This window comes from Desmodus rotundus, chromosome 12 (assembly GCF_022682495.2).
Source record: "Desmodus rotundus isolate HL8 chromosome 12, HLdesRot8A.1, whole genome shotgun sequence".
NCBI lineage: Eukaryota > Metazoa > Chordata > Mammalia > Chiroptera > Phyllostomidae > Desmodus > Desmodus rotundus.
The window spans coordinates 10527979-10542424 of NC_071398.1; the positions used below are offsets into that span (position 1 = coordinate 10527979).

Here is a 14446-nt window from a genome sequence, read left to right on the forward strand (position 1 = left end):
GTCAAAATTTTGCTTGAGGAGGGTATTCTAAAAAAACAGGGACTGGGAGGACCCTAAGGTAACTCCACCTTAATGACTCTGAAACCTAAGGGTCTGTGAGTGGAAGGGAGAGAGTTCGCTTCTATGCCTGTGAGTGGCAGGAATGTTCCTGACGTTAGTCTCAGAAGACAGTGAGTTTCTGTAAAGGGAAGCTCCCTCCTCCTCATGGTTCCCTGATGAGGGTAGACGTCCTCCAGCACACTTTGTTTGGTGGCTTCTAGTCACAATTTCTAACATTTCCCCTCCTGATACTTCTGGGAATGCTTGCTATCTATAGCCTCTGATTATGAATTCACACTTTTGATTACATCTTTTTCTTACCAAAATTTCGTGAGGAGGAATGCAGGAAGGTGAAAGGCTTGTGAAACTCTAGTCTCACTGAAAATGGGAATACATACCAAAATGGAAGCGTGGAACTAAGAGGGTTTTTTAATTATTATTATTTACGTTTCCTTTTCTGACACCAGAAACCTGCTTCCCTTTCTGCTGGGCTGCCAGCTGTCCTCAGCAGATGCCTCCATATTAACCCTTCAACATGACCATGGCGAGTTCATCCCCTGAACTCTCAGGGTTCGTAGCAGGAAGACGTCTTTCTTTCCTGAAGTCAGTCAGTCTCTCTCTCTCTCTCTCTCTCCTTCTTCTTCCCTTTCTGCCATTTTAGTTCCTTTGATGTATCCATCTTTCCTTCTGCAGACTACATTAGTAGAAAAAAATAGGATTCCCAAATCCTTGGTAACCTGTAACATTGGTTTACCTGCTCCCAGAAAACTGCCTCCGCTCTGTGATTGGTTTTCTGACCTGGAGAAAAATGGTTTGACAAAAGAAATAAGTTCCGTTTTTTCTTACATTCTGGGGAAAAACAAAGAAACATATAAGAAAACTAAAGGCTTGTTTAGGTCATATCGATTTCATTATATTAAAATACAATATAATATATTTGTCATTACCACCTTCCTTGGTTATGTCAGTTCCATAAAATGACCTCTGATCACTAGTCTCTTTGTCTGCCTTGGACATTACATGAGGCGATCACAAGAGCATGTGGTTCTGTGTCCCGCTTATCTGAGAAAACTCTCCGTGTCCTTATGTCTCCATGAAGGAAACGTCTCCCCTCGATCAGTGATGTTCATTCAGTCTTTTTCATCTCATGGCACATATTAACCAACTACTAAAATTCTGCGGCGCACCAAACCTATATTTTTTGCCAATCTGATCAAATGAAAGAGTTACAATTCTCATTCACTCATACTGGACGGCTACTGTTGTGTTGGCTGCTGTCATTTTTTTATTTGACAGTCTAAGGGAAAAGAGGTCAGTGCCCCTGACTAAACAGTCAGGTAGTGCATGTTTTAAAAGTTCTTGTGACTCACCGGTTGAAAATCGCTGTCCTAGATGGAAAGCACTGTGACCCTGTGACTGTTTCTGAATCTGAAGAGGCCAGAGATACTTAGTTACAACTCTGTACTCCCAGCTGAGCTTCATGAACATGCAATCTTGAGCCAATGACTTAATTTCTCTGAGATTTATATGTCTAATCTAGAAAATGGGAATTGGTAATACTACACCTTGAAGGGTTCTCTGAGATTTAGAAAGATAAGTTAGGTCAAAGGCCCCTCATCCACTACTTTACATATACTATGTGCTCAGTAAATTTCAGACCCTATGACCCTGTATTTTAACACAGTCTTTTGGTGCCTTTCTGGAAAGATGGCTCCATGGTTCAAACAAACCCTTTGGACTTACTTCATTATGCACTGGTTTGTTTTGACAATTCACAGAAATAATGAATGTAAATGCCAATACAATCCCTGATATAAACTAAGTTCTCAATACGTGATAGTTATTGCATGTCATTATCTTACTGTATTTCCTCATATAGCCGCAGCTGTCACTCTTTTCTCCTGGACAAGTCTGTTTGAAGAGGCAAAGATTCCTCTTGAGACCGAGTTGAGCCATCAGCTGATGGGACTTCCTGGTGTCACAGTTGGAAGTGTTGGCCCAGATCAGGCAGAAAATAGGGACTAGAGAGACCCATGGCTAGAGGGACTAGAGAGAGACAGGCAAGGTCAATTATGGAAATCAAAATTTGCCCCAATTTTCGTTATCATCACAATCTCTACAGCTCATTGGGAACATCTTCAAAAGCTTGATGTGCAATGAACAGATGTCCTGCATTTTAATTTAATGTCTGCTTAATTTTATGCACGGACTAACCGTTTTTCTTAAGTCATTTTTATTACAGTTCATACAAGGAAGAGCTCTTGCGAGTAATTACTTCATAAAAGTTGAGGGGATAAATCAGAGAACTTCAAGATTAATGGAAAGTAAAGGTATGAATCTTCCTTACATCCCTGGAGACAACCCCCTGAAATCATGGAGCGCTAGATGAGGGACCAACGTACAATGAAGTAGCTTCTTTCCCAGATGCCTCATTTAGTCTTCTGGAGAAACTGAGCCCCCAAATAAACTAAGCTGCCAAGGACACAGCTGATATTTTATAAACCTGTGCCATTCTTAGGGCTAAATCCTCACCAAACCTCAGTGAATATCATTAAACTCTGGGAATGGGGGCGGGTCCTACAACTTGTCAATGAAGATCAGTAGCCATTTGCTAAAAGAGAGCTAAAGATATAAATCTCAAGAGTAATAATGACGGTGATAAAGATTTAATGATAATATTTATGTATACCCAGTTCTTAGTTTGTACCCAACATCATAGCAGGCATGTGGAAAGAATTGTTTCCTTCGTGCCTACAGGGCCATTTCTACTGCCTTCCATCCAGAAGCATGAAAGTACTCTGACATGAAAGTCGAAAGGCAGGGACAGCCATTGTCATCAGATCAAAGCTCAGACGCTGGGATTGACCTGGTGGGGAAACCAGAACAAGCAGACGGTTGTTACCTTATTCTAAGTTCGTTTAAAAACCTTTGCTACAGTTCAACATTTAGGATCTAGCTCTGTCTCCTTAGAGACCACTACTTCCCTTCTCAGATAATTTCCCGCAGGCACATGTGGGAGAAAAAGAGTTTTTGAAGAAACCTATCGGCTCCGTTATATTTACTAGAGTATAGGTATTTGTCAAATATAACTCAACTGCCAATATGTTCTAAAAAAGGGCGTTTAGGAATTAAAATATAAAATTATGTAAGGTTGTCAAAAGCCCAATAAATCTGATCAGCATTTCCTTAGAAGACTTTCCCATTTTGAGGGCTTAGCTTCTCTAGGTAGGAAAGGCAGAAAAAATTAGACCATTTGGCCAAATCAGCCTCTCAAGTTAACCAAAGCAGCCAGAAGGATTGAGCCCCAGTTGTCTGCAATGGGAGGGAGCGAAGGCCTTGTCTTAGACTCTACTTTCAGGAGTAATTCTTTTCTTTTTTTTATCTTCATTTTCTATTGTTTTTCTATTACAGCTGTCCCCATTTTCCCCCCTTTGCCCTCCTCCGCCCAGCCCCAGCCCCCGCTCCCACAGTCAATCCCCACACTGTTGTCCATGTCCATGGGTTAGTCATACATGTTCTCTGACTAGTCCCTTCCCCTTCTTTCCACCATTATCCCGCTCCCCACTGCCAGTCTGCTCCATGTTTCCATGTCTCTGGTTCTATTTTGCTTGTTAATTTTGTTCATTGGATTCCTCTTAGAAGTGAGATCATAAGGTATTTGTCTTTCACCTACTGGCTTATTTCACTTAGCATAATATTCTCCAGTTCCATCCATGCTGTGGCAAAAGGTAGGAGTTCTTTCTTTCTGCTCTGTAGTATTTTGTTATGTAAAATATACCAGAGTTTTTTTCATCCACTCATTTACTGATGGGCACTTAGGCTGTTTCCAACACTTGGCTATTGTAAGTAATGCTGCTATGAACATTGGGGTGCATAGGTTCTTTTAAATTAGTGTTCCAGGGTTCTTAGGGTATAATCCCAGCAGTGGAATCACTGGGTCAAAAGGCAGGTCCATTTTTAATTTTTTGAGGGAATTCCATACTCTTTTCTACAGCGGCTCCACCAGTCTGCATTCCCACTGACAGTGCACTTGGGTTCCCTTTTCTCCACAACCTCACCAGCACCATAATTATTTTCTTACATTCATTTGATACAATTACATCCAGCCTTCTGAACTTAACTGTTTATGTCACTCAAATGCCGATCTTTGCACCAGACCAGGGCACCTCTCCACCCAAAGGCCTTTGAAGATCTTTAGGAAAGACAAGTGGCTTTCTGGGATTTTAGGGAAGGCATTGCTGGCAGAGGTGGGCAGAGAAGGCTGGAAACAGAGGTCCCCTAGAAGCAGGGACACCATGACAAGACAGCTGTGTTCTGGCCGTGTATCGTTTCTCAGCGCAACTGCGGGATCTGTAAACTTCCCATGGAGGACCTGGCTCTCCAACCTCGCCCTTTCAGAATTTATTTTCCTTCTTACAGGAAAAGCAGCCTCCTGGGTCCTACAGCTTATTGTGTTTTCCCAAGGCGGTCGTTGTTTCCTGTGCAATTTCAGCAGTATTTTTGATGGCTTTGACAGTCGGACTTGCCTGACATTTCCAAAGCTGTCTGCAATGAGGAAACAGCTGAGCACTTGATTTTATAAGTGTTTTCACAGAAAAGAAAGGCCTTCTCTTTCAGCTTTGTCATTCCTTATCTCAATGAGCCTTAAATTGATAGATTAAACCAAGGCAAACTTACAATTTGTTGCTGTTAAACTGAATAAAGGTTTTACAAATGCATTTGACATAGCATTTGAATGCCCATTTAAAACCCTGAATCATTTGAGATCAGGAAACAGGGTTATTAAAAGAAACACGAGGGTACTAAAGGGCAAAATACCTGTGGTAAATGATTGGAAAAAAACATTTACATAATGAGTAGCACCAAATAATACATGCTAGAAACATGACCCATATACAATAATACCCGGACGAATGATGTGATCATCATCATGTATCGATTTTCCTAGAAGAACTTAGGATAAAGAAAAACATAAAATAAAAACAACGTGGTGACTCTCCACCTCCATGTTTTGTCGGAGAGTAGATCCTGTTAAACGGACACTCTCCTTTTCTGCTACGTTTGGGGGCATGAAGGTGGGCCCAGAGCAGACTATATATAGCAGAGAGAGTGCAAGAGAAAGGAATGAGTGTTCCTTGCTGAGTAAGAAGACTCTATGAGCTCCCTGGTCACTGTGTGGGAGTGAGGAAAGAAGAGGAATGGGACGAGAGAGTGAGGAGGACATCTTCAGCAGGCCATGGTGACTGAAAAATAGTTCATCTGTTTCCGTGATGAGATTGCCCAAGTTATTTTAAAGGCCATAGACTTAACGCGCATTTCCAAGTTGCGGTGGTTGTGATGTCAGCCGATTGTGTGTGGCCCAGCTCCCACAGTGCCAGCAGCAGTCCGTACTTCTGTATTCTGTAAAATGTATTACCCTACACACAAGGCCCTCTGTGAAACAGGATTTCGAAGGGATCTGAGGAAAGGATAGCATCTGATACTTTCAGAACAGACACAGCACATACGTGCTGGGGCAGAAGCAGAGGGGTCAGGGAAGACAGCTCTCTACCCTTCCCCATTCACTACTCAACACTTGTTTGCTAAAATCTAGTTACTGAATACCTTTGGGTTTCCATAGGGATTAAAAGAGACAATCTAGCAGATATATCAACAAAAAAGGGCCAAAAAGCCTCAGCTGATGTGTAAGTTACACAGGTAATTGTAGCATGAAAATATGTATTAGCAGTTAAAAGAGAAAGAAAAGAGTAACTAACCAGAAGTTCCTCTTTTCTCGATTTCCTGCAACTACCATGCACATTAGTAGCTAAATGCAATGAGAGGTGGAAGGAAAAGGGTAGAGCCGTAGACGCAGAGTGAGAAAGCTACCTAGTCTAGTAGTTTCCAAGTGTATTGCTGTTTTTTTTATAACAGTTTTACAGTTCATGGGGTCTTACATATAATGTCTTCTGACCCTGAAAAAAATCTGATGACCTACTCTATTGCAAAATCCTGTGCGATTTTAGTGAACTCAGCTGGAGAGTTATGAAAGCAACTCAATACTCACATTTCACAGATGGAGAAATAAAGGTCCACAAGAGAACATGATTTCCCCAAAAATGTGCAACCTGTTTTTGAGGAAAAACAGGTTGGGGAAGGGAGGGGTAGGAAGTGAACTTAGGAAACAATGTACATTAGTTTCAATGTATCCTTTCTCTCACACATTGCTTTCTCTCTCTTGCTTAAGATCTCTGTAGGTTGTAAACAATCAGTTCCAGGTCCTTCCCTTTTCTGTTTACTGGTGGACCTTAGACCACCAGCTCCAAATGAAGTTTCTTACATTTGCATACAGAAAATCTGTGAGTAAAGTAGCTTTAGTTACATTCACTCTTTAAATATAATTTTCAATCATACAACATAGAATCATTATCATTTCCCTGCCACCACCACTATTACCACCACCACCACCACCATTTCCATCATCTCCATTTTATAAATAATTTATAGTCTCTATCCCTCTTTCACAAAGATATTTTGATTTGTCGGCAACGGGTGATAGATGATGATATGGAACTAAGCCAAGAAAGGATTACGTTGCTTTGCACAAGCACACAAAACAATATGCTCAGAAGGGGAGAGAAGAGTAAAGGAGAGAAGAACAAGGACTAAATCATCAATGTTTAGCCCAAGAAATTAGATGAAGAAAAAAGAAACTTAAATAATACATCTGGGCGAAGATGGACTGGGATGGTAAGAAAGCTGCCTAAGTAAAACATGGGACCTGAGGGGGGAGTTTAAGTCGTAAAGGCTGTGACTATGGACAGTGTCATGGCCGCTACTGTCATTGTCTCTCTTCCGTGTCTATTCTTTGCTTATGAATTGGGTGCTTTGGGCAGAGAGCAATTGTAGACCAACAATAGCTTTAACCAGCCCAGTTCATGGTGTCTCAGAAGGTGGATCATATAATTATTATAAAACAATGCAAATAAGGAATGAACTTAATTGTTCTTACTGCAATTTAAAAAGAGAGAGAGGAGAGAAGAGGAGAGTGACTGGGTACAGGAAAGAACGGTGTCTGTGCCGTACACCTTCTATGTGCTTCCCTGGTTTTCTCACTCTGTGCTGGAGGGAAAGAAGACCTAGTTATTTCATTAATATTACCGGTTGCATGGAGAGCTCAAAAAATTCAACAATACTAATGTTTGTCAAGTCCAAAAGTCATTAATAATTTGAAGTTAACATTATCTATGTTTAAAAGCATGCACTGACTGCAAGGTGAAAGAAATAAACTTGACACATTTGAGAGATCAAAAGGTAAACGCATCTATCAAGCTTGGGGCATTTTTCATTTTGGCAGATGAAAACACTGAGGCGTAGGTTTAGGAAGAGACGCTCCGTGGAAAAAATCCCAGCTAGCATCTGTGGAGTTTACATAAGTGACTTGAACTCTTCCTTGCCTTGGCTGAAGACCAACCGCTGCATAAGGCATTATGAAAATCGAAAGAAGAGTGAAATAGCCATGATTTATTTTTATAGACGTTATGAGATAGGTTCGATTGTAATATCACCGCTGTGTCCATGGCTGATTTTTAATTCCTCCCTTAGTGCCACAGGGAGTTCTAGAACAGTATTGGGAAGTGTGCTACAAACACACAAGTTCAAATCCTAAGTTGCTGAAGCAAATTAATGAATAATACTCAGATTCTCTGTAAGTTCTCAACACTGCATTGGAATCACTCTCTCTCTGGCTTTGTCCTGTGAAAACCAGAGAGACCACATGATCGTTTCAGAAGGTACCAATCATTACTGTCTCCAGGTGGTGGTGGGGTTGAATCCCAGTATTTTCTTTAGAAACGGTGTCTGAGTAATTGTGACAAGCACAGAACGGATGGACGTGTGAATTTCAGATCTTGAGAAGTTTCTCAGAACCACATGTTCCCCATTATCGGAGCTAATAAAGCCAAATTACAGAGAACAAAAGGCATCCCAGTGAGTCAGGACTTTTGGTATAAAAGTTCTAATCAGGACATTTAGTATAAATGTATAAAATGTTCGTACATCTTTGACTTAGTATTGTAATTCTTCTCTTAAGAATTTTTTTTTCCTGAGGGGAAAACCAGAATTACCCATCAATATTTATGTACAATGGTATCATTACATCACTAAGTACAACAAAGGAACATTATAAACAACCTAAATTTACCCATATTAGACATAGAATATTAAGATGTTATTGAAAAAGACTTGAGTAGACATTTCTCCAAAGAAGATATACAAATGGGCAACAAACATATTGAAGGATTCTCAATATCACTGATCACTAGAGGATGAAAATTCAGAACCCTAATGAGATATCATCTCGCATCCACTAGAATGGCCGCTATCACAAAAATCGAAGATCATACCTACTGGTGGGGATGTACAGAAGTGGGAAGCCTTGTGCACTGTTGGTGGGAGCGTCAAGTGGTACAGCCACTGCGGACAACAGCCTAACAGCTCCGGAAAGATGGTAGAACTACCTCATGACCCAACGACCCGCTTCTTGGTCTAAAGAATCGAAAGCTCAGCAACCTTTCAGTTCCCAGGCCAGCGCTCAGTGTAACGGGGGACAGAAAGGGAAGGGTCATCAAGGAACATGTATAAAGGACCTGTGGACAAAGCCAAAGGGAGGAAGGATGAAGGGTGGGGGGTGGGGAGAAGTGGTGGTGGGAACATGGAGACCACAGTACTTGAACAACAATAAAAAAATAAAGAATTGAAAGCAAGTTTTCCCATAGGCGCATGTTCAGGGCAGCGTTGTTCACAAGAGCCAAAAGTTGAAATAGCCCAAACGTTCAATGACAGACGGGTGGACAAGCCCAATGTGGCATGTACCTACAATAAAAGATCGTTCTGCCGTATAAAGGAAGAAAATGCTGGCACATGCCACAAGGCTGAACCTTGAGGATTCATGCGAAGTGAAATAAGCCAGTCACAAAAAGCCAAGAGACTATTCAAAGCAGTGAAACTCACAGAATCAGAAAGTGGAATGATGGTTGCCAGGGCCTCCATGAAGAGAGGGGGGAGTGGGGAATTGTTGTTTCATGGGTGTGAAGTTTCAGTTTTGCAAGGTGAAAAACTTTTGGAGCTTGTTTCTGCAACAGTGTGAATGTACTTAACTCTACTGAACTACATACGTAAGTATGGGTAAGATGGCTTTAATAATAATATGGGTACTTTATTGCAGTTTTTAAGGGGGGGTCACGAGGTGGACAGGAATGCACTCCTTGCGGCAGGAATTTGGGAGCGGAGACTGTGCGTGCGGAACCAGTGATGGAGAGATCTGGGGAGACTTTCCCGGGAGGGAGAAGAGCAGGTGAAGGGCTGCAGGACGGGGCCACGTCGGTGTGCTGAAGAGAGAAGGTCAGTGTGCTGGGGCCTAGGGAAGCAGGTGGGCCCCTAGAGAAGAGGTCAAGGAAGAGTTCAAGGGTCAAGTTGTTGCACCTTGCACAGCTTGCAAGAGTAAGGCTTTAATTTTTTCTTGACGTGGCAAGTGATCTGCTTTTTTTTTTTATTTTTCAATTACAGTTAACATTCAATGTTGTATTAGTTTTAGATGTACAGCATAGAGGTTAGACAATCATCTGCTTTACAGAGTGGTCCCCTGATATTTCAAGTAGTCACCTGGCCCTGTGTGTACTTGTTATGATATTATTGACTATTCCCTATGCTGCACCCTGCATCTCTGGAGGGTTTTGAGAAGAAGGATGAGCTGATCCAATTTTTAAGCTTTTGCTTCTGTGGAAGCAGTTTTATGAGAGCAGGATCAGAGCCAGGGACTTCAGGTAGGTCCCATTTTATCATCCAGAGCAAGACACAGCTGTGTTCTCATATGACTCGGGTAAGTCACACCCCCTTGCAGGGCCCGAGAGATCACAGAGTTTGACTTTCCTTCTCCTTGGGAGTTAGGAAATTAATATTCATGAATCAAACAATTCTCTCCTTCTGTTCAGGAGTGGACGGGACTGACTGTTGTCTGACACTCACAGAATGAGACTTGGGAAAATATTTGTCTTAATTGACTTTCCTGTCTTGTTCCTGCTCCCGGCATACTTGTTTTGCATAGAAATTCATATTTGGCCATTTTCACTTGGAAAAAATCTGGACTCAGTACTCTAAGGTATATTGTCTTTTCTCATCTTCTTGCTTTTAACGTGAATTCCATGCAGTTGTGGCAAGGGTGGGGGGCACTGTGGGCTACAGCTAAAGGACAACTGGGGAGAGAAACTGAGTTAGAGACCCCCCAAAACAACATGTATATGGAGCTCCTGCTTTTTCTAGTTTTTTTTTTTTCCAACCACAGGACAGATATTGTTTAAGAAAAGCAGTATATGATTTAGATTTGGACAAAACTAATTCTAAAATTGAGCTCTGACACCCAGGCATCAGTGAACATTGAGGGACCTTCAGGTGAAGAATATTGGGGCTTTTCGGGTTTTAAATCCCAGTTCCAATAGTCTTTTATTCCTCGAAGCAGCGGGCCACGGCCTTCATCAGGAGCCTCGCAGTGTTGACAGAGCAGCACGGACGTTGAGGGCATTCAGATTATTTGTAATCCTAGCTGCGATTCCTGAGCTTTGTGAATGTATGTAATTTTCTTACACTGACCAAGCCTTACTTTGCTCACCTAAAAAGTAACTAATGATGTCTCTACCTCACATAGTAGGTATTAACCCCCCCCCTTCATCTTGTATTTACAGATGTGTGAAAAAAATGGGTCTCGGTTTCTGTTTACGAGAAACTCAAGGGGCAGGTGCAAAGAGGGTTCCAGATGTTCAGCCTGCAGTTGCCTCACAGAAAAGGACCAGGAAGCAATATCTCCACGGACCACACCAGACATGCGCTCTGTGGAATGAATTTGAGATAGGTGGCCTGGAGACAGGATTGGAATGTTGATTCTGCTAGCACTTGGCTCCATCACTGTGACCCCGAAGGTGCCAATTCCCTTCTTTGGGCCTAAGTTTTTCCGACTGTGAAGTTGACCTTGGAAATCACTGACCAACTGAGAAGTTTCTGTAAAAATGAATTTGTGTCTTACTTTCTCAGACTGCCTGCCATCAACTATCTCCTCCTTTTGCAAATTCAATTGCTTTGGAAAGAAGCCAGGAAATCAATTTCTCTCTTTCTTTCTCTCTCTTTTTCCATCTCTCCATCCCTTCTTAAAATACTCATTACCGTGGTAAAATACACGTAACACTTTTCTCAGGTACTGTTAAAGACAGATGAATGAATATTTTATCTCTACTACGAGATAATATGGGCAAGAAGTTTGGGGGGAGGATTGCAATCTGTGCCCCCTAAAATTTAAAACTATTAGTTTAAGATAACAGTGTGATATGTTGAAAAGAAGGATAAGGTTTAGAGTTAGTTAGGCACAAGTTAAAGATTGAGAAGTGTGAAACTAGATGAAGCAATCTGAGTGTTGTATTCATTTTCTATTGACAAGAGTGAAAGTAAATATAATTTATCCCCAGTTGGCAGGGGAAAAAAAAACCCTATGAGAAATTCAATAATGTGTCTGTATTGCTCCTCCATGGTCCTCACTTTGAGGGGAAGGTGTACGGGGACTCAGTGAGCATTCCTATCTTTTGGTTGTATTTCAGGTTTGAAACTTCTCTAGTGCTTTGCCCCAAATAGTACTCAAAATATGTTTCCTGATGACAAACTGAAACAGTCAACGAATTCCACTTTTATAAGGCACACTTTATAATGTGGGTAATTAATCATTCATTGATTAGGTTGGCAGATGAGGAATGCTTCCCAAGTCCCCAGCCTGCTAAACAATGTCGATTCTGTTCACTAGTGGCTTCAGCACCTTATTCATTCACCACCATAGGCATGCTCGTGGCTGTGCTGTGTGGGTTTGGGAGAGGTGCAGATGCATCCAAATTTTTTATTCTCTGCTTCTTTAAGAAGAGCCCAGATGAAGACTTAAGCTGAGAAAGTTTTAACAACCTTTTTTGTCCTTTCAACATGTGTTGTTTACAGTTGCCTCATAGACCAAATTGATGGGGAAAAATAAGGAACTAAAAATACACAAAGCCTTTCGTTCGCAGGGGTAATGCACTTACATAAGTCAAAGTGGCAGGTCATATAAAGCCTTGTGTGATTCCTTGGGGTTTCTGTCTTATTTCACTGGCTAGCAAACAGCAAAACAGTAGGATATATATTTTTCAATTAGGTTGTCAATATTGTGATCAAAGAACCTATTTATAACTTTCAGGATTACTGTTCTGTTGGCTAGAACCACTAGCAGCTGCTGTGTGCTGAGAGTCAGCCTGGAGGTTTGAAGCAGCGGGACTGAGGAGGCTGTGCTAACGTGCTTCCCAGGTTTCAGCTGCCTGTCAGTCACGCAGGTGTGAAATACTTGTCCTTGTGTCTGATTATGGTGAGAAAACACCCACCTTTTAATATTGTACCCACTTATCATAAAAATAACAGTAATAGCACTAGTAGCAAGAATAGATGAGACAACAATGAGAGTCCTGAGTCTATTTGAAAACAAGTATTTCTTGATGGGACATGCGTGTCCCTGTCCTTACAAGGACAATGGATTAACTATTGTAATGCAAAATAGCAATTTATTTTTTCCAGAGTGGGGGGAGAGGAATTGGTTCATTGAATGCTCTTTTCTCTCCCCAGATGTTATTGAGCCTCCTATTTCCATAGTTTTTCTAACTTAGCATTTTTGGAAAAAGAATATGGACTTTGAGATCCTGCAGACATGCATCGAATTCCTGCTCTTTCATTTGCTAATCACGTGAACTTGGTCTAGTTCTTTAACTCCCGGGCCCTATTTTCTTTGCCTGTAAAATGAACACACTGATATCTAACACAGGTTGCAGCACAGAATCAGCCGAGTGAATAGAAGTGAGTGCAAATTGTTAACCAAAGAACACTATTCAGATGTGAGTTGTTATTCCTGATGTTGAAGGTCAATAACCCGCCGTGTCACAATTACAAAGAGAGGCATGCTTATAAAAGGAGATAGATGTAAGTGAATTGTGTAACAATGTTAATAGCTTTCACAGGGTTAAACCACTCACTACTGGGCCACACAAACACTGAACAAGAATATAAGAGGGGTGAATAAAAAGCAGAAGGGAAACCCTTGCTTCATAGACATATAATTCAAGGGAACATTTTATTGGAGAATTTTTTCTATTAAAAATCTTCTTCTCGATGAATAGAAGGCTATCCTTAGTTTTGCATATTTCTGTTGCTCTGTTTTCATACGATCCCAATGGAGACAATTATATCTAAAAATGTAATTATCCGGTGTAATGAAACTGCCTTTGTTCTAACTGGGCTCTGCTTGTATCAAATCCCCATCGGAAGAACAGTGGTATTAAGTGTCAATAATCAGTTGACCCAAATCATAGAGGCTCCTGGGAAACACACACATATCAAGGAGAAGAACGGAAGTTTGAGTTGTGTTCCAAGGAACCCCATTTTTATTGCGTGGCATACATTTTTAGGGATGCAATGCAGAGATCATTGCGTGCTTGGGCTATTTAAGATGCGAATAGAATACCTGAGGAGAAATTTACTCAAGAAAAATGTCAGAGTGATTTAAAAAACAAAAGATCACAAGAACCTTCAAAAAAAAAGATTTCCTTCGTTATATTTTTATCTTTATTTTCCTTTTTAGAAAATGTTAGTGTATCTGGCAGTGCCTAGAGGCCACTGTCACACCTTCCACTGCCCACCCCTTACGTCAAGTCCCTTTAAATCGACTTTGCCCACAGAAGTACAGATCCTACTTACACCATCTAAACATCTGCTAGAGTCCTCGGAACGCCCCTGGCGACATTCCAACAGTTCAGCGGTTACTCCAGCTCAGCTTTGCTGCTATGTCAATCGCTCTGCCTCCCCGGGAGCCCTTGCTGTCATATCCCTCCCATATTGGCAGCAGTCTTTCAGTTCTTAGCAACAGAAACAACTCTGATTAGCTTGCACAGGAAAAAGACACGCATTGAAAAGAAAAGTTAGGGCACCTGAAAGAAGACGCTCGCTAGCCCACGAGTTTCTGCTGCTTTCGCTTCCACCAAATGGTTGTTTTAAACTGCATTCTGTAACTATGTGTCTCCGTCCAGATCTGTATTCCTAGGAGAAAAAAATATAATTCAACTAACTGGGAGCACAGGCTCACAGAGAGCCATGTAAACTGGGCAAAGAGGTACAGCCTCCCTTCCCCCAAAGGCATGTGAGACACGTGCAGTCAACACTACCCAATGTCATTGCCACTATCCATTCATCTGGTCCTCTTCACTGGTGATACGTCACATGGGCATACCCTCTAGGATGTATTTGACATTCCTACTTCAGTAATTTTATTAATATTTGAATATGTAGTAGTCGCAAGACATGATTAACCCTTGAACTCCCA

At 41.4% G+C, this 14446-nt stretch overlaps 1 long non-coding RNA gene across 1 annotated transcript in view; it reads right to left on the reverse strand.

The window, feature by feature from the left end:
* Positions 1 to 2409: 2409 nt before the first annotated feature.
* Positions 2410 to 14446, reverse strand: part of LOC139440445 (uncharacterized) — a 34757-nt gene continuing 22720 nt past the window's right edge. The window contains exons 2-3 of the long non-coding RNA XR_011650687.1: positions 14055 to 14163; positions 2410 to 2905 (exon numbers count right to left, since the gene is read on the reverse strand). This is a non-coding gene — a long non-coding RNA (uncharacterized lncRNA). The remainder of the gene's footprint in view (positions 2906 to 14054; positions 14164 to 14446) is intronic.